The sequence below is a fragment of the Achroia grisella genome, unplaced genomic scaffold (genome assembly GCF_030625045.1).
Source record: "Achroia grisella isolate CSIRO2021 unplaced genomic scaffold, CSIRO_AGI_Agris_v1 utg1248, whole genome shotgun sequence".
NCBI classification, from domain to species: domain Eukaryota; kingdom Metazoa; phylum Arthropoda; class Insecta; order Lepidoptera; family Pyralidae; genus Achroia; species Achroia grisella.
In genome coordinates this window covers 1,916,456-1,941,866 of record NW_026712607.1, presented here as the reverse complement: position 1 = coordinate 1,941,866, position 25,411 = coordinate 1,916,456, and the positions used below count along the sequence as shown (strand labels likewise).

General features: G+C 33.7%; 1 protein-coding gene across 2 annotated transcripts in view; it reads left to right on the top strand.

Moving 5' to 3' along the window:
* LOC131854874 (myelin expression factor 2-like) overlaps positions 1-25,411 on the top strand; it is a 255,111-nt gene that overhangs the window by 16,179 nt on the left and 213,521 nt on the right. The window contains exon 9 of one of the 2 annotated variants that reach the window (XR_009358079.1): positions 801-1,084. The exons of the other annotated variant lie outside the window; for it this stretch is intronic. The gene's annotated coding sequence lies outside the window, so the exon portion shown is untranslated. Of the gene's footprint in view, positions 1-800; positions 1,085-25,411 lie in introns of those variants that run through there. 2 annotated transcript variants of the gene reach the window in all.

Sequence of the window (25,411 nt, the reverse complement as noted above, 5' to 3'; positions counted from 1 at the left end):
ATGTAACACAATGATACAAATGTTTGTGGCGTGTAAGGAATCGAACCCGCGACCATATAGATTGATGATTCAAACCCGGACCGTATTTTCGACAAAGCAACGCCTACCACTGCACCACTGAGGTAGTTACATACTACAATTAAGTGCAAATACAGTTTCCCAAATTAACTGTAATCCACATATATTTTGTTTCAGCACTGTAATATGAGCAAAATAGTCCTACAAATTGTGTAGATTGCAAATTTGCAACATTGTGAAATGTTAATTGACGATTGTTTGTAGAATTGGAGAGCTTTTCCAAACACCGTTCATTTAGATAACAAAAGCCGATTGTTGGGTAAATATTATGTTGTGGATTATAGCGGATGAACGGGGAATTGATGGCAAATAACATGCACAAACATATACCATTACATATAAGAATATATATGTGGTATATTTTATTTTAATATTTAACCACTTTTATAATTTATTTTAATAGTTTTTCGGTGTGAAATTTATATTCTATGTGTTATATATTTATAAGTTATATTATTATAAGGTTTCATTGAAATCCATTCAGTCGTTTTTGCCTGAAAGACAAACAAACATACATCCAAACATCTATACTCACAAAATAAAAAAAAAAGTTTTAACACTTTACACGTCGTTGTCGTCGCTTCTGCACAATCTCCTTCCATATTTTTTTCTTACTCTTTCACTCTCATATATATAATTACTCCTGTTCTTCATTATTATCATCTTTAGTGAGATTGATATAGACTCCAACTTATTGGCCTGTGCATTTTCTTACTCCATAGGTCACGGTGAGTGTTCTGAGGAATTGTTCGGATTAATACCATTTGCTGCATCTGAAGCCGCCTGTAACTAAAATACCATCCCGATCATCTGGACGAATGGGGGTTCTGTACCGTGCCCTTTTCCAGAAACTTTTTACTGCGCACAACCACATTGCGGAATATTTCCGAACCGATACGATATTGAAATAGAAGAGCTTATTTCTTCTTGAAGGCTGGCAACACACTTGCAATTAGAAAAAGTAAAATAAAATAGAAATAAAAAAAAATTGCCCTGGTGTTGCTGGTAATCAATATGCTATAAAAAGATACTATATAATGAATGACGATTAATATAAGAAGGCCTATATTTAACATATTACCTGAACCTCAATAAAAGTACTCAAACTCGCACACTTGCCTGAATACCCTTGATTTATGCCTATATGATCATAAGAGAATTACCATAAAAGGGTCTGCCGAGGTCCGTTGACATTGTCCTGAAAGTGCCTGAAAGTTTCCTTTGTCCCGTCAAATATTGAAAGTTTTATGAAGAAACTTTATTTATTTAATGACTTATGAAAAACGGGTTTAAAGCGCTTTCAAATTCATATTGTAAGTATAGATAATACACATATAATGTCTGTTGTTATTATATAACTAGCTGTACTCGCGACTTCGTCCGCGTGGAATTTAACTTTATTTTTCTAAAATAAAAGTAGCCTAAGTTACTTCTTATTACATCAGCTACCTGCCAATAAAAGTCCCGTCAAAATCGGTCCAGCTATTTCAGAGATTGGGCGGATAAATCATGTGTATTAAATTAAAAAAAAAACCTTTATCTGCCATAAAATTATTCGTGTTAAAACTCGTTTAAGTACTATATATTAATAATACTAAAGTTTAAAAATATGTATTGTGTACGAAAGTTTAAAAGTATATATTATTAATATGCTGACACATTTACTTCAAAGAGAGGTTTAGTAAATTCAAATCACTTCACAGACTAGAGTGGTAATCCATTACGTTTCAGACTGGCAGATTAGCAAGCGGCACCTCTCCATTTCCTCAATTAAAGTTGCAAAATCAATTTGTCTGTAACTTAGAGGTGACTGCGCTGAACAACTTGTGGTCTCGATTCAAGTTCACAACTTTATTGTTACTTGTGAATACTTGATTGACTGTAGCTTTGTAATATGAATGAGATATTTATTTACCTATCAATTTTCATGACATCTTCCTTATGGAATATGCAGAGATGTGAGTGGTATAGATTTCTATCCCAAGAATTAATGGTATAGATTTTTATCCCAATATTGGGGAGTTTTATGGAATTCTCAGTTGGTTAGGATAATTGTAATGAATCTACGTAATCATTATCAATACATACTGTAGTGTATTATATGAGTAGTTTATTGTTTATGTTTTCAATATTATTCTCAACTGTCAATGAAGTAGAATTCATCTTACAAGCTTGTGTTTCACTACATGGTGGCAGCGGTGGGATAAAATAAATACGTAACAGTGCAAAATATTAATAAGAAGATAAAATTTAGTGTGTATAGCATTAAATATAGTGTCAGTACGGATTGTATTTAATTAAAATGGAACAAGCACGTCCTCCTTCGGAATTACGAGTGGATGGCAATCCCGCCGTCAGGGCTGAAACATGGCGGAAATGGTGGCAACAGTTTGCTGTGTTTTTAAAAGCATCGGGTGTCAGTAAGGAATCCAAGGATGTGCAGGCGAGCTTGCTGGTGAATCTCATTGGAGCTGAGGGTTATGAAATTTTCTCCACATTTACTTATACAAAAGATGAAAACGCAGAGGATATTGAATGTTTGAAAAATAAATTTGACGTCCATTTTGGAACGAAAGTGAATGTCACGTCCATAAGGTTTAAGTTTTTTACACGCAACCAAGTGGCGGGAGAAACCATAAATCAGTATGTAACTGCATTAAAATTACTCAGTCAGGGTTGTGAATTTGAACATCTGGTCGACGGTTTACTGAGAGATAGAATAGTATGCGGAATCCTAGATAACGTGGTGCGTGACAGGTTACTTCGGGCGGAGGACCTGACGCTTGCGAAGGCGGTACAGATTTGTGAGGCGGCCGAGATGTCTAAAGAGGAACGTAGACAGATCGAGATGGCGACATCGTCGGGGGCGCGTGTGGATGCGGTGTACGGCGGCGGCGCACAGCGCGGCGGTGGCGCGGGCTCGAGCCGCGGCCGGCGACGCCAGCGCGGGCGCCGCGGCGGCGCACAGTGGGAACTTTGACTCATTTTCATCTCATAAATCTATAACTTCTGTATTAATAAAGATATGTACATGATTTTTTTTCCTGATAATCTTAAATATATATACTTTTAAATAATGTATGCTTTGTGAGTAAAAAAATATTTCTAATAATTATAAATAATTTAGGAATACAAGAAATATAGAATTTGTAGACTTACATTTATGTCCTAAGAAGTTCTTACAGAAATAAGTAAAAGTATCAGCGTAAAAAACCAAAATTCTTATAAAGATGGCTTACAAGTCACTCAAGAGCTCCTTTTCTTCATCAAAAAGTACTAAATATTTTTAATTGGAAGGTTTTCTTAAACTTGTTATGTATGGGTCAGAGGTACATAAAAATGCGTGTAGAACATCTTTGTTAGAGGCTACCCTCGAACATTGTCTTGCATGATGAAGCCTGAACTGTTTATAGTCTTTTTTCCGTGACTCTTGAGCATCTTCTGAAAGTTGCCCAAAAGGCAAGACAGAAAAGTAACGTATCACTCGTTCACATTTCATTTCATAACATAAAACATTTTTATTAATTCCTCATATATACTAGTAATTTCTGATGTGCAATGATTATTTTGGAAAAATCTTGTGACTGTATTGCCGTCATTAGTGTTGCCACTAACTTGCTTCGGCTTATCTATATTTAATCCAAGTTCTTCTCTGAACCTTCTTTGTACATAAGCCTTCTTTTGCTTTTTTAAATTTTTATTTTCTGTTGTTGTGGCAGATGATTTTTATTGATTTGTATTTTGATTGTAAGATAAATGTAAAATAAGTTCCACGAATGCAAAGTTGAAAGGCCATATTGATAGGAAGTTTCATCGACAGGTTTATTTTGTACTTTTTCTAAATTGTTCACCTCTGTGGGTTTTGCACTGCAAATGGTACATACATTTGATTTCTGCTTTAACGTTAGTAATTTCTATACATAATTTTGGCGAATAGCACGATTCTTTAGCTTCACGAATCAACCTATATGATGGAAACAATAAGTAATTCTTTGCTATCAAACAACTCCTCATATTTTCGTACTGTGCCTTGTTCAGATCCAATTTTATGAAAATGCTAAGAGCTTAATGTTTTGAATATGCTGTTATATGTGCCGGTTCATTAATAAGATTATTCATTAAGATTGCTCAATTCATTCTAGTTTTCTGTCGGCAATGCTCGTAAAATATCAATGATGAAACCCTTAAACCCTGTACATATGTACAGGGTTTAAGGGTTTCATCATTGACTCATATGAGTTCAGTATGAAGTCCACAGGTATCAAGCAAGCCTTGTTTTTCCCTTTCTTTATCCGAACTGTCTTCGTACGTTTTAGAAGGTCTTCCTCTTTTCTCTGTCGAAGTAGGAGGTTCAGGTTCGCATGTAGTTTTTTCTAGATTTACAGTGAAAATACCATCCTATCAATTGCTATTTTATTTAAAAACGTTCTTTCTTTCTACCACATTTCGTATAGCGTTGACGAAACTGAGTTATGAAGGACTTCTGAATACTTGCGATAATTTTTGCTATATTCGCATCTGAAGATTCGGTAAAATTATTTCGTAGTTTGATATAGAATCAACATAATTTGTATCACTTTAAATCAATAAGACACTTAAGTCGCGTCTGGTACACGAGAATTCACTCATTGGGGCGAGATGAGTAATTAACAATTGTTTAGTAATAACAAATGCTTATAAAGAACTGTAATATTTCATATGCAAATACATACACTATTTTATACTTAATAATGATCATATACGTGTGCAAAATTACTTGATAAAAAATATTTATCATTATGCGGTATAGAATAGGTCTGTATGGGAATGGGAACTATATACTGTGTGAAATAGTTGATAAAAGTAAGGCAAAAGATAAAATATAAAGTAATAATTGAGCAAAAAGTATTTTTTTGAATATTCAGACAGAGAATCTCAAATAAAGAAGAAAATCTTAATATACGTACTTAGAAAAAACAAATCTCACCATGATATTATACTCGATTTAAATATTTTACGCAGTGAAACTGCAAAAAAAAATGTTATGCCATCAAATTACATTATATTTCCTAATAAATAAAACCAAACATAGAACTTCGGCAAGCTTCGGCAACTGTCAAATCTCCAAGTGAAAGTCTGAGAAAAGAAAATAGTACATATAACGATATATGGATTTTTAGTTAAATAATATTCGACTAAACTAAATATATTTTTATTTTATAGTAAAGTACACATTCTAAGCATTCTAAAATGGTATCACACTATATGACTTGATATTGTTTTGATACTATAAACTTGTACCAAACAAATTTAAGTTACAAAATTATTTTTGAATTTTTTTCATTCCTTGACTTTAGAGGCTCTATTCTATGAAGTATGAATAGTCAGAGATTTGAATCATATTTATAATGATAGAGTAACTCTTTGGCTACAATTTGAGGTATTATACAAGCATATCCACGGAGTTTTAGAAAAAGTATTTATGAGATGGCTTTCTTAGGCGAGTTCCCACTGTGCGGCGGCGGCGACGGCGGCCGGCTACACGAGCGAGCCGCGGGCGGCACTCCTTGTAGGCGTTGTGGAAATACCTACTGTGACGATGCGCAGCGGTGTCCGGCGCTGAGATCTACTTGTTTCGTATGCAACGGTCGAGGTCATTTCGCTCGGGTGTGCTCGAATAAAGTGATAGGCGAGAGGGTGTATACGATGAGTGCTACGATGTCAGATTCGAGTGATGAAGTGTTATACGTAAATATGGTAAATGTGTCTAAAGAGAAAAAATATGTGCCAAACGAGTGGACAGAAATTATTGACTTTAATGGTAAGCGTATTACTTTTAAATTAGACACAGGTGCAATGATAAATGTATTGTCGAAGTTGGACTTTGACCGATTGGGAATACATCCGAATAGTATTTTGTCATATAATAAAAAAGTGTTGTCGTACACGGGTAATATAGTTCCCGTAATTGGCAAATGTAATTTACAAATTAATTTTAAAAATAAATTGTATAATTTAAAATTTGTTATCGCAGATATGCAATGTCAAAATATACTGGGTTTAAACGCATGTTTGCAAATAGGAGCCGTTCAAAGAATAAATACTTTAAATATTGATAATTACTCGGATTTGTTTCACGGTCTAGGTAAGCTACCGGGGAAACACAAAATTATATTGGATAATCGTGTCACTCCCGTTATCTGTCCTACTCGCCGAATCCCTCTCGGTATGAGAGACAAGTTGTTTACTGAGTTGAAAAGAATGGAGAAGTTAGGAGTCGTAAGGAAGGTGAGTCATCCTACCGACTGGGTGAATGCCATTGTCATAGCTGCAAAGAAAAACGGTGATATACGTGTATGCTTGGATCCGCGTGCTCTGAACCGTGCGGTGCGGCGCGCGCACTACTCGCTGCCGACCGTGACCGAGCCGCGTCCGCGCAGCCGCGCCGCCACCCACTTCAGCGTGCTGGACGCGCGTTGCGGGTTCTGGATGCTGGAGCTGGACGAGGCCAGTGCTGACCTCTGTACCTTCGGCACCCCTTTCGGTAGGTACCAATTTTTGAGACTACCTTATGGTATCAATTGTGCACCAGAATTATTTCATAGTATGATGAGACAGCACCTCGAAAATATAGAAGGAATCGAATCATTCATAGATGATATTGTAGTTTGGGGATCTAGTGAACAGGAACACAATGTCAGACTAGAAAAATTACTTCAGAAAGCTAAACAAATAGGGATTCGGTTCAATAAAGAAAAATGTAAATTTAACGTAAAGGAGGTTACTTACTTAGGGCATGTTTTTGATAAGCATGGTATGAGGCCTGATAGTATTAAAGTGAAAGCCATAGTCGATATGCCTGTACCGAAAGACAGAAAAGGTCTTGAAAGATTTTTAGGTATGGTGAATTATCTTTCTAAATTTATTCCGAACTATTCTGAAAGTGTTGTGGTGTTACGAACGCTTCTAAAGAGAGATTCGGAGTGGATATGGGGACCTGAACATACGAACGCAATAAATAAATTAAAAAGTTTAATCACGTCTGTCCCAGTCCTCGCGCTGTATTCGAATCGAATACCTATAGTTGTGTCAGTAGACGCGGGCGCGCAAGCATTGGGTGGCGTGGTACTGCAGGCAGGCTGGCCGGTCGAGTTCGCGTCACTCACACTCACCGCCACACAACGGCGCTACGCACAAATTGAAAAAGAAATGCTGGCTATCGTATTTGCGTGTGAACGCTTCCATCAGTATATCTTTGGTAGAAACGATGTTACTATCCAGACGGATCATAAGCCGTTAGAAGCGATATTTAAAAAATCGTTATCTTCTGTGCCGGCGCGTCTACAGCGCATGATGTTACGTATACAAAATTACGATTTCAAAGTTGTCTATACGCCCGGGAAATATATGTACATAGCGGACACCTTATCACGTGCCGCGCTCCCTGTACTTATGCATGAACGTATTAATGACGAATTAGAAGCACAAACATGTTTTATGTTACAAAATTTACAGTACAGTGATAAAAAACTAGATTCAATAAGAGATCAATTAAAAAATGACCAGCTGGCTCAATCTTTGATTTATTATATTAATAATGGATGGGCGCGAAATAAAAATAACGTGAAACCAGAAGTACGTTTGCTATGGTCATACAGGGATAGTTTAGAGTATATAGAAAATTTAATTCTTAAAGACGATCGCGTATACATTCCGTGTACATTGAGAGACGATATGTTGCGCCGCGTACATGAGGGACATTTAGGCATCGACCGGTGCAAGCGTCGCGCGCGTGAGGTGATGTTCTGGCCCGGCGCGTTCATGTCGCGCGATGTGGAGCGCGTCGTGCGCGACTGTGCCGCGTGCGCGGTGCATGCGCCGCGACCATTGCGGGAACCGATGGTACCGCATTCTATTCCTAAATTACCATGGAATAAGTTAGGGTCGGACATATTTGAATACAAAAAGAAATATTATCTTATTTTAGTAGATTATTTTTCGAACTATGTCGAAGTTAATAAAATTAATTCAATTGGAAGTACGTGTGTTATCGGAGCAATGAAAGAGCAATTTTGTAGGCACGGTATACCAAAATTTTTAATAACGGACAACGGACCGGCTTACTCTTCTAAACAATTTAAACAGTTTTTGACCGATTGGGATATTGTCCATACCACGTCATCCCCCTTATATGCACAATCCAATGGAAAAAGTGAACGTATGATACGTACGGTAAAACATATGTTAAAAAAATGCGATGATTCGGATCATGATTTTCAGTTGAGCTTATTAAATTTGAGATCCGCACCTAGGGATTCTGTGGATTCACCTGCTCAAATTTTAATGGGAAGACGTTTAAACACCCGTCTTCCAATTTACGGATCGCTGTTATCCGAAAAAGTAGACAACAAGGTTAATTTTGATAATTTGGTAAACAAACAGAAAATGCAGAAGTCAGCCTATGATAGACGGGCAAGGAATAAGGAACTTCCCAGCCTACAACAAAATGACAGGGTAGTCATTAATGATGGTAATTCACGTCGTTTTATGAAAGTGGTACAAAAAGCACAGGAGCCGCGGTCGTACATATTGGAAGATGGTGTCGGTCGTAGGTATAGACGTAATCGTCGTCATATAATCTGCAGACAGCGGCGTACAGTGGGGGAGCAAACAACACACACAGGTACGAATAGTCCAGACGGTATGGCAGATAAAAATATACAGGAAAAGGGCTGACGACTCCTATATCCAGTACTGCAACATCGTCAGATGCGGAGGTGAGTCCTTACCTGCCAGAAAATGCTACACAGACACGCGTTTCTAATCATACACGTACTACATTCACTTTACCGAGCTCTCATGATACGCAATTTGTAATCATTAGAAAGAAGGCGAGTAAGGATAAGAAAACCTTAGATTAATTTTATTTATAATTTTGAAAATTAGTGAGTTTTGTATAAGTTTGTTAACAATTTAGTATCGGAACAATAAGTTTATATAAAATATGTTTAATAACTTTTCAGTGCCATTTAAGTAAATATTAAAATGTATTCACGAGGCATATTATTGTAATAATATATTACTTACTAGTAGATACAACTACTAATTTAATAAAGTTTTGCATATATAGTTAACTATTAATGTTATTTTAAAATATGGCTACTACATATATTTGTAAAGCATATGTTGGTACCTTAGCACCTTAAATACCTACTCATTGTGTAACTAGCATCTATGTATCTTATACTTCCTAAGGGGAAAGATGTAGTGTATTATGTGAGTAGTTTGCTGTTTATGTTTTCAATATTACCAGTGGCACTCAATGAGGAAGTAGCCATTATTATTGCTAAAAGTTGCATATAGATGGCGTGATTGGTATCGATGGAATTTTTCATAGTTTTGCAAACGTTTTAAAAAACAAAACTGTGTATTTAAAAATGTTTAATCAATTTATAAAAAGTTATATATACATGTTAAAATGAAATAATGCGTTTAGAAAAGTAATTTTCATATATTTACTCATTTTGTTATTTTCCAGTACTTAATTACACTTTAATCAGTGCTAATACGGGGCTCAATGTTTTCAAAATGCTTTCATAGATGGCATTGTCGTCATTTGTATCGGCCTAATTAAATGTCTTTTTTATATTTTCCAATAATAAGCACTTAATATATTATTATTGTAAATTAAACATATAAAAAAAGTTTAAGTAAATTAAAAATAGCCGAACAAGCAAGTAATACTATTTCCAATAATACTTATGTATGAAGTGTTGTCATATTAAAAATAAATACATGTATTATCGATTTTTTTGAATAATCGATAACAGGATTTTATTACAGCGCATTATTCGATGATGCTTTTAATGAGTCGTTGTGAACAGTAAATTTTCATTATTTTGTATTATAGCAGTGTTCCGTTTCAAAGAACGGAATATAGTAGTACATTATTAGTGTCGTTGGTTATTTACATTTGTACTGAAAAATCGATTATATAATAATTTAAATTATCGAGTACGAATCGTAGCTGTCTTCGAATACTGGCAACTGGTAAGATTAAAATAGTTTTAAAAAAAAGAGAGAAATCGACCCTAACTCGAATACCATAAAGTTGATTTTCCTTTCTCATTAATATCATAGCAGTTTGTTTTTATCTTGCGTATGACTCTGTGGTATGATGTTATTGTACGGTGCATACATTTCAAAAATTATATTTTAATGTAGGTACATACATTTCATACATGTCAAAAATTATCTTCTAATGTAGGTACATACATTTCAAAAATGAACTTTTTATGTAGGTACATACATTTCATACATGTCAAAAATTATCTTTTAATGTAGGTACATATCATACATTTCAAAAATTATATTGTAATGTAGGTACATACATTTCTTTCATACATTTCATACATGTCAAAAATTATCTTTTAATGTAGGTACATACATTTCTTTCATACATTTCATACATGTCAAAAATTATCTTTTAATGTAGGTACATACATTTCTTTCATACATTTCATACATTTCAAAAATGAACTTTTTATGTGGTACATACATTTCATACATGTCAAAAATTATCTTCTAATGTAGGTACATACATTTCTTTCATACATTTCATACATTTCAAAAATTAACTTTTTATGTAGGTACATACATTTCTTTCATACATCTCATACATTTCAAAAATTATATTTTAATGTAGGTACATACATTTCTTTCATACATTTCATACATGTCAAAAATTATGTTTTAATGTAGGTACATACATTTCTTTCATACATTTCATACATTTCAAAAACTTCATACAATACATTTCTTTCATACATTTCAAAAATTATCTTTTAATGTAGGTACATACATTTCACACATTTCAAAAATTTCATACAATACGTTTCTTTCATACATTTAAAAAATTTCATACATTTCAAAAAGTATCTTTTAATGTAGGTACATAACACCCCATGTCAGACCCCTTGTATTTGGAAGAAACTTAAAAATAATGCCAAAAATATTAGATGAATATATTTTTAATACGAATATTGTTTTATTTTTGTTCATCAACTTTATCCCTCACTAACAATACTAGTAGTAGTACATAACCTGGTTTATACCGCTAAAGATATTGAAAGATATACGAGTAATTCAGAATGTTATCAAGTTCAAAATAAGCACACATTACTTGCTTAGATAACAGAGTAATATTACTCGTAATAAAAACATTTGTAACACCCATATGTATACTACGTATGTATAGTAAGTACTTACGCTGCGGCGCCGTGAGACTCGTCTACCTCATCTACTAACCAATAGGAGCGCGCCTCTCGTGTTTCCAGAAAGTTCGCGACTAACGGACGATATAGTAGTAAGGCAATGAGTGTCCCAGTGACATCATTATAATATTTTCTCGTTAAATTTTATTGTAATATACACAATTTCGCACTAAATAACGTGTTACCCCGTTACACATTTCTAATAATGAAAAACCTAGACCGACCCTGTTCACTTAATCTTACAAGATCTGACTTTAAAAATTACGATATCCTCATATAGCCTTTCATTTCCCCTTTCAATACTTTTTCGCATTAAAAAGTAGCCTTTCTCAGGGTCTACATTATCTGTCTACCAAATTTCAATTAAATCAGTTCAGTAGTTTTGGCGTGAAAGCGAGACAAACAGACAGACTGAGTTACTTTAGCATTTATAATATTTGTAAGAATATCGCTATTAAAAATAGGGGTTGGTGAAAGACGGGTGAAAATTTAGGCGTGTATGTATTTTCAATGTAACATTATAAATAAATAAAAAATTGTCCATAATACAAAAAAATATTTTTTCGGGGTAGGCCACCCCTATGACTTAGGGGTGGCCTACCCCTACTTACTTAAAAAATAGATAACAACCCTACCTCAGACCTGGCAAGTATACATATCAAATTTCATCAAAATGTGGGAGAAATATGGCAACTAACACTGTGATACAAAATTTATATATAAGATATAGCGGAATTCTCATTAGGTAAAAGAGGGGTACATCGTAGAATACATGAGGTATATACCAGTAAATTAATTGTAGCTAAAATCAGTCTCATACATATAACGATTGAAATAAAAAATCGTATAGCCCGATTTTGATACGTACGAGTATAAACGTATCAAAATCAGGCTATACGTATAGCGCAGACGCGTTACAACATATCAAAAAAATAGGCATGGAATGTAAAATAAACCATAACATAATAGGTATATACATTGGCACATAAGCCATATCTGCAGAGTGTCGGCTAACGATATTATACCTACACATTTACATTGAATCTTGAATCGTCCCTAATGAGGTACACGATACAGTTACCTACATATCTATTATATACATATCTTTGCAAAACAGATGTCATGTAGACTGAATTGACTGCCATCTATTTTCATGCTTTGTTACTAAGCACCCACTAGTAATCCGAACTGCTTCAGATCTAGCGACATCTAGCGGCTACGGTGGCGAAATAAAATAGCCCGAAGAATAGCCCGAGTTAGGAAGGAACCATTTTCTTGTATATGGGGTATCTGTATGTAATATTATGTTATCTGTGATATTACCCTCAACTGTCAATAAAGCAGTATTCATCTTACAAGCTTGTGTTTCACTACACATACTATAAAACAAAGTCGCTGTCGCTGTCTGTCCATCTCTATGTATGCTTAAATCTTTATCTATAGTTGTAGATAAATGAAAATAATTTGCTTCAGTATATTATGAAAAGATCAATTACAATGAAAAATCAAATGAAGAGTAGTGACAGGATTATTTTAAAATATATGGTTATAAAAAGAGTACTAACAAGGAGATTTAATTTTCAACATCCAACAACAAATTCATTACATACTATATACTCAAATTACTTTTAAATAAATTTAAAACATTTGTTTAATCATATTTATTGATTAATGTATATTACTCACTAAACGATTACTTAAATGACAAATGTCCATGGCAATAGTTGTTCATGCATGGGATTTTCATTTAATATTAGACATAGATATAGTTACATATGTAACTATACACTGCAAATAAAATAGCTCTAAAAAAACCTGTTGAGTTTCTTGCCAGTTCTTCTCAATTGAATCTATCTTATAAGCGGCTAAAATGTCCTACATTAATAAATCATTTATGATTATGATTACAACTTTTGACTTCTCCTTCAGGTAGCATGACCATCACTGGTGCTCCATAACATTTGTGGTATTGTTTTATGGTATTATGGTTATAGTATTTATACAATAGTGGTAGGGAACAAGTGAAGAAAGATATAATGTGGAAGAAATCAGTTAACTGTATACAAGTCTTTACTTCCCTCTTTTACTTGACAAGCAGCTTGCTTTGTAAGCTGTGTTCCGGTGACAAATTGAGATTAGACAGTGGAATTACAGGATAAGAGTCATGATATCTTAGTCCTCCAGAATGGAAACTCAGCAGTGGTATCACTGACATCAAATGATAATATAGCTTTGAGGAATAAGACCGCCTTTTGTTGCAAATTTTTATATATTTTTTTGTAATTTTTTTTGCATAATACAGAGTTTTATCACAGATAACATAATTTTTAATATTATGTCTGGGGCACTGTTAATATTATAGGCGACGGTAACCACCTAACATAAGGCGGGCCGTCAGCTAGTTTGCTATTCGGATTAAATAAAAAAATACAGCGTTTGCGTATTACTCGATTCCCCGGTCGATAATCTATTAGATGATTGCTAGCAATAGGGTTAATAGATCTTATTACTTAGATACGCCTCCTCGAATGTTTGGTTTTTTATACAAATTTATTCATCGGTTTCCTTTGAATACCTTCGAAGATTTTGTTAGTATTTTCCTTTTTACTTTATATTTATTTACATTTGTGAATATTTTTGTTTAAAATTCATCATTCTGATAATTTTATATTAAATTTAATACAGTAATATAAATATATAATTATATCTCTCATAAATGTCCGGGTATTTTCTATGTACAATGTGTATGTATAAGATTTACAAAAAAAAACTAAATATTTATATCAGTTGTCTAGTACCCATAACACAATCTCTGATTACCGTGGGACTAGATGGCGCTGTGTAAATTGTCCAGAGTTATTGACTTATTTATTTAGTGGATTATAATTCAATAAATATAAGCAGTGTACATAACTTATATTATTTTCTTTAATTTGTTTATTAATGTATTATTATTATAATTTCATTTGAATATGTTTCGATAGTCCAAACTTCTCTGGTATAGAGCACGTGTAACAGGTTATTTGGGAGTTGTGAAAATATTGTATATTGGTCTACCAGATGAGTGTTGCTTCTTTGTGTAATAAATTGCCATCGCAAAACCAACTCTTTAGGATGCATTGAAACTAAAAACTATACAATACAGATATCGTATGATAAAAATAGTGTACCTACTTATAATAGTATTTGTCAACCTTGGTGGTTTAGCAGTTTATTACAATGCTTTGCTACCGATGGTCGTGGGTTTGATCCTTATACAATGAAAACATTAGTAAATTGTCTGTATTGGTCTGGGTGTTGTCTATGCCTATTGAGTCTTTATATTTTATACCCATAACACAAACTCTACTTAGTTTGGGGCTAGATAGCGATGTATTGTTCAGGTTTTGACAAACGATTTTGAAATCTATTGCAAACTGAAGAAGTACCAGAGGATTAAAAAACTATATTAAAAGTATTTCAATGGTTAATTTAGCATAAGCCGCAAGTTTGTCGTCGCCTGCATTCTATGCACGTGAACAACCACAATGCACCATTGTGGACCAGACGTTGTAATGGGAAAACTTTCCTTGCATATCGAAGCACTGACCGTTTACGAACTTTTAATGTAGATTTTTCAAACTCTCCCCTACCGATATTGGGAAAGTCGCTTATACCGTAGCAAGCGGCAATTTATGCGATTCTGTACGAAGTTGGGGAATAATGAACTTGTAGGTTGCTTATTGATTTTGTCCAACATAGATTACAACGTTTCAACACAGTACTTTATAACGCAAAATCGGAAATCTTGCGAAAAATAAGTGATATTTTGTTTCCCAAATACATAGAATATATTTTGCAAACTATGATATTTTTGCTTTTAGAATAAAAGAGGGAGTCGCTATGTACTTCCTAGATACACATACTGTATAATATAGACCAATAAAAACCTAAGACAATCTTATTAATATTATAAACGCGATAGTTTGTGAGTGATGTTTGTTACTCATTCACGCAAAAATTACCGAATGGTTTTTGGTGAAACTTTACAGTGATATCACTTATACATCAGAATAACATATAGGCTATAAATTTCACGCGGGTGAAGTCGCGGGCACAGCTAGTATAATTGTAATTGTAGTTTCTAAGTTCGTAGGACAGCACAGAAATTATAGACATTTAATGACTAGAAGAACACACATCGAAGCGTTATAATAGTAATAAACAATCATACGTTATTTTCTGACTTTAATATAAGTATAGATGTTAGGACAGCCAATATAGTCAATCATTGTAAGTAAGATCGTAACCCTTTCATATTAATTGATTTTTTACTGCACACTAAAGTATTGTAAATAAAAAAAAATAGTCGTCTACAGTATTTTAAAGTGGAATGATGAACAATCTGACGGTCCACCTGGTGGTAAATGGCCACCGTCGCTTGTATACGTGAACAATACGGACCTTATGTCCTTACGTGATATTTGCGGTATCACGCATGCGTTGCTATTCCAGAAGACTAAGATTTTATGCCAATAGAATAGAAAATAATTTATTCAAATAAACTTACATTGAAGCACTTTTGAATAGAAATCACATTTTTTTTTCAATCTATTGCTCATTAGGAAGGCTGTCTCAGCACAAGAATAATGAGCAAGACACTTGCGTGTTGCACTTTTAAATAATATTGTTGTTACTTTAAATTTTTAAGTTGAAATATGTGAATAAAAACTACCAACTATCACTAATTCAATGAAATACTCAAACAGAGAAAATATTAAATATACAACCAACTGGTTGAGTAACTAAATATTATATATAAAGAGTAAATCAGTCGTAGTGATTAGAGCAGATCACAAGATCCCTACAAGCAGCACTCGTTCATGACTATGATGGTTGATCCAGCTATCACTGCGCTCGACCACATTTTAGGGAGCCCAATGACCCGGCCCACCACGCCGCCATATGTCTGGACATTTTAGTGAGCATGACTACTCAAGACACTTGATCACATCATAGCTTGTTACAAATCACAATATAACAAACATACAATCGCACTTTTCAACCGAAACCTTCTTACAACACAAAGTGCATGGCCACTGAAATAGGTGAAGCAGAGGTACTCATGCAGACTTTATGTATATAAGGTAGAAATACTTGAAGAAGTATTAGAAAATTATATCTAAAGACGATGAAAGGACCAAACGACCCGATTAAAATTCCCTCTCTTTTTCCTAATCAGTATCTGACAAATTTACATCCGTAGATATTCGATTCTAGATACGTTCGGATTAAAAAGAGGAATTGGGGTGACGCAATAACTCCCACCCTTATTGGATACTAAAGAATCGAGATAACGTCCGATGTCGGAATGAATTTTATATTCTGTCGTAATTTTTTTTTTCACTCGTAGCCACCTTATTAGATTTGGAAGTCTCCGTTTGATGGGTGATTTATCGGTTTTACAATAACGATCTTCAGTCTACTGCGGACGGTGCATTATTGTACTGTGTTGATAGACCCATATGGACGGTTTTCTAATCATTAAAAACCTGCAGACATTGCTGCTTTTGCAAATGTTTATCACTTTGAATAAAATTTAAAGCTCGCAGAATTCGACAACAATACTGATATGTAAATTTTAAAAAGTTTAAGTTTCGAAAGAAATTAGAAAAAGTAAGAGTGATAAATAAAAGGTGATAGCGATAGAGCTCACCCTTCAACAGACACACAGCTGACAAAAGAAATTATTTCGCGGCTGAAATATATAAGACATTTACAAAGTTACCCACGTAGATGACTTTATACAAAATCTTGTCTAACGTCCCACAGGTTAGCAGCAAATATTTGGACGGTGTGTTTTGGTGCTTTTCCTAGGCCCGATAGGCGTAATGTGACCCCAGAGTGGCATTAAGTATATACATTGTGATAAATTCCAAACGGGCCTCCTGGGAGCGTAGTTGTAAGATCACAGGCAGACTGGTAATCTTCGTTTTGGATTTAAACCGTATTCAAAACCAACAGCTTAACGGCTGGAACGTATTTTTGTGTCTCATTTACAATAACATTTGTATTCATAAGTATGTATTGTTTTATATCGGTCTGGGTGTTTTCTATGTATAATATATATATATTTACGAGAAAATATCTATCTATGTATTTGTATCAGTTATCTAGTACCCATAATACAAGCTTTAGCTAGCTTAACTTGTGTCCAGATAGCGCTATGTGAATTATCCTGAGTTTATAGTTACTTCCAAAGATCATTGCATTTTAGATACAAATAGGATTACAACAGGCAACCTATTTTTTTTTGTTGGTGAATGATTTTTCGTAATTATGCCGACAGTGCTGTGGGGCTCAATTATAATTAAAATCTATAGTCTGTCTACACGCGTATTTCGACACGTGTTTCAAGTCGCAGTTTGGTCGCCAAAAGTTTGGTTTTTCTTCGTCGAGTCTAATATCGGTTGTTGTGCTTTAAGATTTAAATTTTCACATGTTAGCCCCGTTCATATCATAAAAATATTCAAACATCTAAATTTAAAAAATACAGAAGACCTTTGGGGCATGTCTGTAAAAGTAGTTAGTTCTTTCATAGATATTGTTGCTCCATATCTAGCTATATTTTTATAAATGTATTGATAATGGGACTTTTCCACAATTAATGACGATAATCCCACTATTTAAATCAGTAAATTTGAGTCAGGGAACTATAGACCTATATCTATTTTGCCAGTTCTAAGTAAGGTCAGAAAAGATAATGTTAAATCAAATTTTCAAACACTTCAGGGATAACCGACTGCTTCACAGTCAACAATATGGTTTCACCGCCGGCAAGTCTACCACTGACGCAGGTGTAGCGCTGATAACACATATTTTCCAATCATGGGAGAAGTCACAGGATGCACTCGGAGTTTTTGTGACCTATCAAAGGCATTTGATTGCGTGGATCATAAAACACTTTTGTACAAGCTCGAACATTATGGTATAAAAGATAATGATCTAAAATTAATGAGTACTTATTTAGAGGATAGGGTGGAAACTGTAGATATTGACGGTATAAAATCTAATAGCTAATATTGGGATGGGCGTTCCACAAGGTCAATCACACATAAATGACCTTCCCTTTATGGTAGAGAAAATTGCAGATATAGTGCTGTTTGCGGATGATACTTCGTTAGTGTTTAAAATATCAAACTAATCAATTAGACGAAATCCATCAATATTAAATTTTTACATGTAATAACCTATTATTAAATTCCAGCAAAACAAAGTGTATAAAATTTACATTCCTAATGTAAACCAATAAATACACAGTTATTGCTTAATGACGAAATAGTAAATTTTGTTAATGATACAGTTTTTTTAAACATTTTTATGTAAGAAAGCCTATTACAGGATAGACGAATTCATAGAAGACAACATATCAAGTAAATAATTAGTTTATTAGCATACAACGTTATAATTTGTTTATCTCATTGCTTTCTTGATTCAATTATTTTATATTTATATCTGCATTCTTATGTGAAATGTTCATCAGGCAATATATACGTATTTATATATGCTCACTAAAATGTCCTTGTGGCGGCGTGGTGGGCCGGGTCATTGGGCTCCCTAAAATATGGTCGAGCGCAGTGATGGCTGGCTCATCCGTCATACTCGTGAACGGGTGCTGCTTGTAGGGACTGGTCTGCTCTCAGCACTATGACTGATTTCCTCTTATTAATTGTTTAACCAGTTGGTTATGTATTCAATATTTTTTTCTTTTTGAGTATTTAATTGAATTAGTGCTAATCGGTTTTGTATTCACACACTCTTAAATTGTAAGTAAGAATAAATTATTTAAAAGAGCAACACACAAGTTTCTTGCTTGTTCTTCTTGTGATGAACAGCATTCCGAATGAGCGGTTTAAAAAAAAAATGTTATGACTATTCAAAAGTGCTTCAATGTAAGTTTATTTGAATAAATGATTTTCTATTCTATTCTATTCTAAAAAACAGTCAACACCAGACTTCCAAGGCTATATCCCAGCTATATTCAATGCCTGACGATATCCCGTCAGTCCTGTCAGTCAGTCCCGTCAGTCCGTCAGTCCGATCAGAGGCGAAACATGACACCACGCGCCACATGGGTGTAGACTCAATAACGGTCGGAATTATATCACCGATTGAGAAAGTCAGAATGCTTCGAGTAGCGGTGGTAAGGTTTCCATACTGAATATTTGTGGTCTCACACATGCTAATTGCAGCGGAGTTATACAATATCAAATATAGAAAATCCATCAAATATTTAAGTAGACTTCCGAAAAGTAACATCTAATTCAATAAAATCTATAGTTTTATGATTATGTATGTACTTAATCATTTTATTTTACTTAAGAGAATATGAGATTTAATCAAGTAGCCATCAGTAATCTATATTTATATCTATCTATTTCATAGTATATACTATTTATATACTTTTCCTTCAGTTAGACAATACTCAAAAGCAACCCTTCCCAGACATTTTTGTAACAAATGGCGCATTTATTATCATTTACATAGTTCGCTAATGAAAATATATTTTTAATTTCGGTTGCGGCAAAAATTTAACACTTTAGCAAAATCCCCGCTGCTGGGGAATGTTTCTTTTATTCTTATTAGATGTTTTTCTTTTGGCATTCGGAGCGTAGTGTTTTTGTCTCGCTTAATTACAATTTCGTTTAAAAAATGAATGTACTCAAGGACTTTAGGAGTGAAGGCAGGATACTGTTCCTTAATACTTTATTGCAACATATTGTTTCTAAATATTATACCTACTATTATTTACAACAATTAACCGTTTACTCTGACTACCTACTTATATTATAGGCAGTCAGAGAGAGTGTTTGCCATTTTGTTTACATAATATAATAATAGTAATACTTTACGTAATCGTATGTAAAACATTTAACAAATTTTTTTTTCATTAAAACTTTATTTAAAAAAAGAATGCGACTTTAGAAGCAATACTCAAAAGCTATAGCAGTATAAAATTGGAGTGTTTCACAATGACTGTTCCATTCGCAATAACTCCGCAGGGAAACCTTTTGGGAAATTGAAAAAGAAGATTGGTCACCTGTAAACGGTCAGGCGTACCGCTATATTCCTGATAGATGTGCACCAATATAATCAGTACATTATACGCGGTTTTCGAACAAATATAATTATATTTGGATGGTTTCATTGGTATTTGGTTGGTATTTGGAACGCGAATGTCGTTATATTATATTATGGTAACTGGCAGTTAATGAAACACAATTCACAAATTAAGAAAATTAAGTTACAACAAAATATATTTTGAAATTAGAAGAATGAGTTTGACAATATGATCGAATTAGCAGAATGAAATTAGATTGAAAATAGAATATTGAGCATTATCAGGTTTATTTTATATCACACGCAGTAATTAAAACGAAGTGATCACTTGCTTAGTGGACGTTGAAGTTTTTTATATATATTTTCTTCTTCTTCTTCAATCATATATGTACATCTTTGTTTTTTATTATTATCTTCTGAAATGAATGTTTATGTTTTTATAATTTTCTTGTCTTGATTATGCTGAATATCTAAATATCTTTTATTAATGTTATGCCTAACTTGATAATAGTTGATTTTGGGAATTTTTAGAGAATCATCGAAATGTTCTGTAATTCGTATTAAACTACTACCAATTTTTTTTCAGACAAAGTCGCGTGTGGCCCTAGTCTCATAATAGTTAAGTAGCTGTCGTAGTGAGAAGCGACACTCATTTTTCGAAAGGCTCTTAAGCCGATGGCTTGCTCAGTGAAATATTCGGGATTTAAAAGTAGAGCGGGCGGTGAGGTTTTAGTATATTGGTTTTATTTCGGGATTAAACATAAATACGCGGCAATTTTTTTTGTCTAGGAATTTGCTAAAGTTTAAACCAATACCTAAAAACTTTTTAATCACACTTTGCGGAAGTTCAGTTAATTATTTAATGGATTTTTTATTCGCTACAATTAACTAATGGTAGCGGAATTAAACAAAATAATATAAATTCATTAATAAAGTGTAATTACAATTATAAGATATACAAAAATAAAAATACAAAAATATAAACTTAATATGAACACTTTCGAACTTTCGAAAAGAAGATTCATCACAAGCAGAACGAACAAGAAACTTGTTGCTCTTTTAAACGATTTAGTTGTAACTACATTTTTAAATTGAAATATCAGTCTCTACAAGCAGCACTCGATTGCTAATTATAATTTGATATTAGTTCTCTTCTCTTCTTTTCATCATCTATTAGTCTACTTCTGGACTTATGCCTCTTGTATAATTTTCCACTTTTTTTAATCTATGACGCATATTGTCTAGATTAGCTGTCTTTTATATGTCATCCAAATATCTGGCAGTTAGTCTACCCACGCTTTTGTTTCCGATCCTAGGTCAATAGGGATATCCATCTGTCATTTTTCTGATATTAGTTGTCGATATAACTTATAAATCTCTATTACGATGCAGTATATATAAATTATTATATACTGTATTCTAATAGAGAGTTATAACAAGCAATAGATAATTATGTGATTCAATATATCTATTGTGAACTGGTCGAGGAAAATCGATAAGACTGTCTAAGCTTATTGGCTAATAGCACTGCCGCCCAGTAATTGCATTGCCTTTTAGATATTCCATTCAGAACGAAATACTACACCGCGCGCTGGCTTTCAATAGAAATAGTTGGATGGGTTTCCTTTCTATAATAAAAACTCTATTTTTTCTATTTCCTTTTGGTTGTATTAATCCATATTATTTTTTTAGTTGATCCCACTATGTATAGTGGCTACCGGCCGCCGCAACCTCTTTTGGTAATAAATATAAATTAAAACCCACAACAATTCACACAGACCCATCTAGACCCAAGTTAAGCTAACTAAAGCTTGTATTATACGCACTAGACAACTGATACAAATACGTAGATATTTTTTTTCGTAAATACATAAATATTATACATAGAAAACCCAGACCGATAGAAACAATCATACTTATGAATACAAATGTTTTCCGTGCGAGGAATTGAACCCGCGATCATTTGAAGTAAAGCTATGTGCTAAACCGTTAGACCGAAGCCGTCATTTGTGTCTCGCTTTATCTTGTCACATGTATGTGACATATATATATATATATACATATACATACTAAGTACGCATATCTATGTGTATGATCATGATACGGATTAAGATCCGTGATCCGAGCTATTCATCCCTCTCCATCCCAAATGCCACTTCACTTTAATGATACTATTCTTATGACCTCGTACACGATGTCACAGTGTAATAAAATAAAAAAAAAGCAAATGCTCATTCCGGAGAGTTGCATGGACTTCATTTATGGGTAAAGTTTTACAATTGCCATTTCCGTTATATTAAAATAAGAAAATTCCCTCCATATATGGGATCGATCATAAATCATTTTTAGCCATTATCGTACTGAGCAAAGAATACATTGTTTTGAAAATTGGCACTACCTTTATCAGAATGAAACACATAACTATCGAACTGCAAAATCGTGCTGAAATATATACCCTAAACAGACAAACACTTTTATTATTAATTTATGTACCCAATTACATGAAATTGTAAGTAAAGAGGTTAAAGGTTGTATGCATTAAGTTTATTTTTTTATTACTGGAATGGCAAAAAGCTAATGGCTCACGTGAGGTTAAATGGCAACTGGTGACTATAAGCAATGTACTATGTTAGGTTGACCTCCACGCAGTTCTTCTTAGAAAACGTCTTCAACTCCTAGTGAATTTACCACGATAGTCAAACTTCCTTGACTTAGTACTCATCTCATCGTTCTCCACTGGTGCTAGCCAGCGTAAACCGTTAGCGCAAGTGGGTGCACCATTTCATTATTACCCATAAAAAAAACTGGTGCCTATATATATGAACACTATGGACATCACGTCAATTTGGCATTGATATTCCGGAGGTCTAAAATATAATACCTCGGTAATATTACTGCCATGCCTCACTTTCCAAACGAAACATACATAGTTTATACAGCAAACTGTTTCGCTGTAGAAATGGGTGGACAGCAGACAAGTTCACACAACTCTACCTCGCTAAATGTCACTCTGATTTTGTTGTACATTTTTTTTTTAATATTTTTGATGTATAAACTGAGTTCGCATAAAATTTAAGGATTCAATAGCATTATTTATAACTACTTACCCATCCCATAGATAATATAGAGTTTGCCTACCGTGTTATCGTTTACTCTGCACCACAAAATGACGCTATTTGCCTGTAGTAGCTTCCTTAATGCTATGCTACGGTCCACACAAAATTGCTTTCTAATGAGCCCCTCTGAGGATACCGTTTTTCAGACGACAAGTCAAAGAGCGGCTTACCCGTAATCTTAAACTGTTTCTTAGTAATTTAAAAGTATTTTGTTTGTCATCGCGATAGTAATTAATTGGCTTAATTTTGTAGAAGAATTTCGTAGTCTCATTATTAGTTTGTTATGATGGAAATATTAATATTATACATTCATAACTGTAATCCCAAATAGAGTAGCCAGAGTCTCAACTGTTGACGTCGAGGTCAAGTATACTAAATCTAGACATTTCCTCGAGCCTTTAGATCTTCCGTGGGAGGATACGACCGCTATTTCTCGTATTAATTTCAGTCTTGGAAGAATAACATAAAAGGTATCATTATTGTATATCAGATGATTTAAAATAGTTTGGTTGCATATTTATTAATACAAGTATGTAATATGGACGCCCTAAAAAAAGATGAAGTAATAAACTAAAGGATTGTTAAAAATTGTGAATAGTGGCCTAATTCAGGAAAATTCTAGAACTAGGTGTTATGTCGCGTGCGAACTGAAATAAAACTGTGTATTATGACCATGAAGGGTAATGAGGTTTATTAGTACCATAAATTTTGTAACTTGACTTCATTTTTATCTTATTGTCCTCCGTTCGTTATAGGTGTGCGCTCTATACCATATTTATTAATTTAAAAAAATGTAATACGCTAAATAATTTAAATTAAAATTTAAAATGAGAATGTAAGGCTCTTAGTATTAAGAAATTAATATTTATTGTCGGCAAAGACTGCGCACTGCGTAGGTGTAGGTAGGTATCGAGACACCTACCTAAGTAGGGAAAGGTCCACTGGTTTGTACTGCCCAGGGGCTGCTACGTGACTCTATCCACTGTTCACATTGTATTAAAGTCTGTAACTAATCGTACCTACCAAAACATAATGTGATAAATATTAAACATTTTGAGCTCTTGAAATGTAGATTTAACCTATCAATTTTGTACAAAGTATTCGATCGAATACCCAGTGGCTGTAATCCCTCTTTGAAATTCAAGTAATGATGTATCTTGAATACTAAATAAGACTTAGATCGAAAGCATGTATAAGCATTATAGAGTTTTTATATATAAACATAATGCGTCGCAATTCTGTTAATTAAAAGCAGGATAAGGTTTTCTTTTTAGTCGTTTTTTCAAGGTTGAAAATCATGATCACCAGAAATTTTCCTTCCAACTTATACTCCTTACACAGATCGCTGAATGAGCGAGCCACGTGACCAAATAAACTTAGCAGACGCTAGAAGCTAACTTTATTGGTTTATTTTGTACAAAATCGTCTTCATGGTCTCTAATAGGTCGGTTTCTCTTTCAATTCATTTGGTATTGCAAGTGTTAATGGCAGCGGCAATTACTAACTGTACACCGATTCGAATATTTGTTTCGAATTTTTTTTTCACGCAAGCAATGGTGCGGCAATTACTAAGTGTACTGTACACCGATTAGAATATTTGTTTTTCCACGCAAACAATAGTCTGCTACTTTGTCTACATGTGTAAATCCAGCAGTCTACTTGAGTATCCACATTTTCGCGACAAAAAACGAACAAATATAATACTAATAAAAATGCTTAACGAGATAATGTATCTATATCAGAAAATTGTTATTTTTATGTAAATATAATACCAAGTAATCTGTCTCTACGCAGTAACCGTCGTAAACTTATATACATTTTCTGGCCTGTTAACCATTTCTGAAATCATTGTTCACACATTTTTAG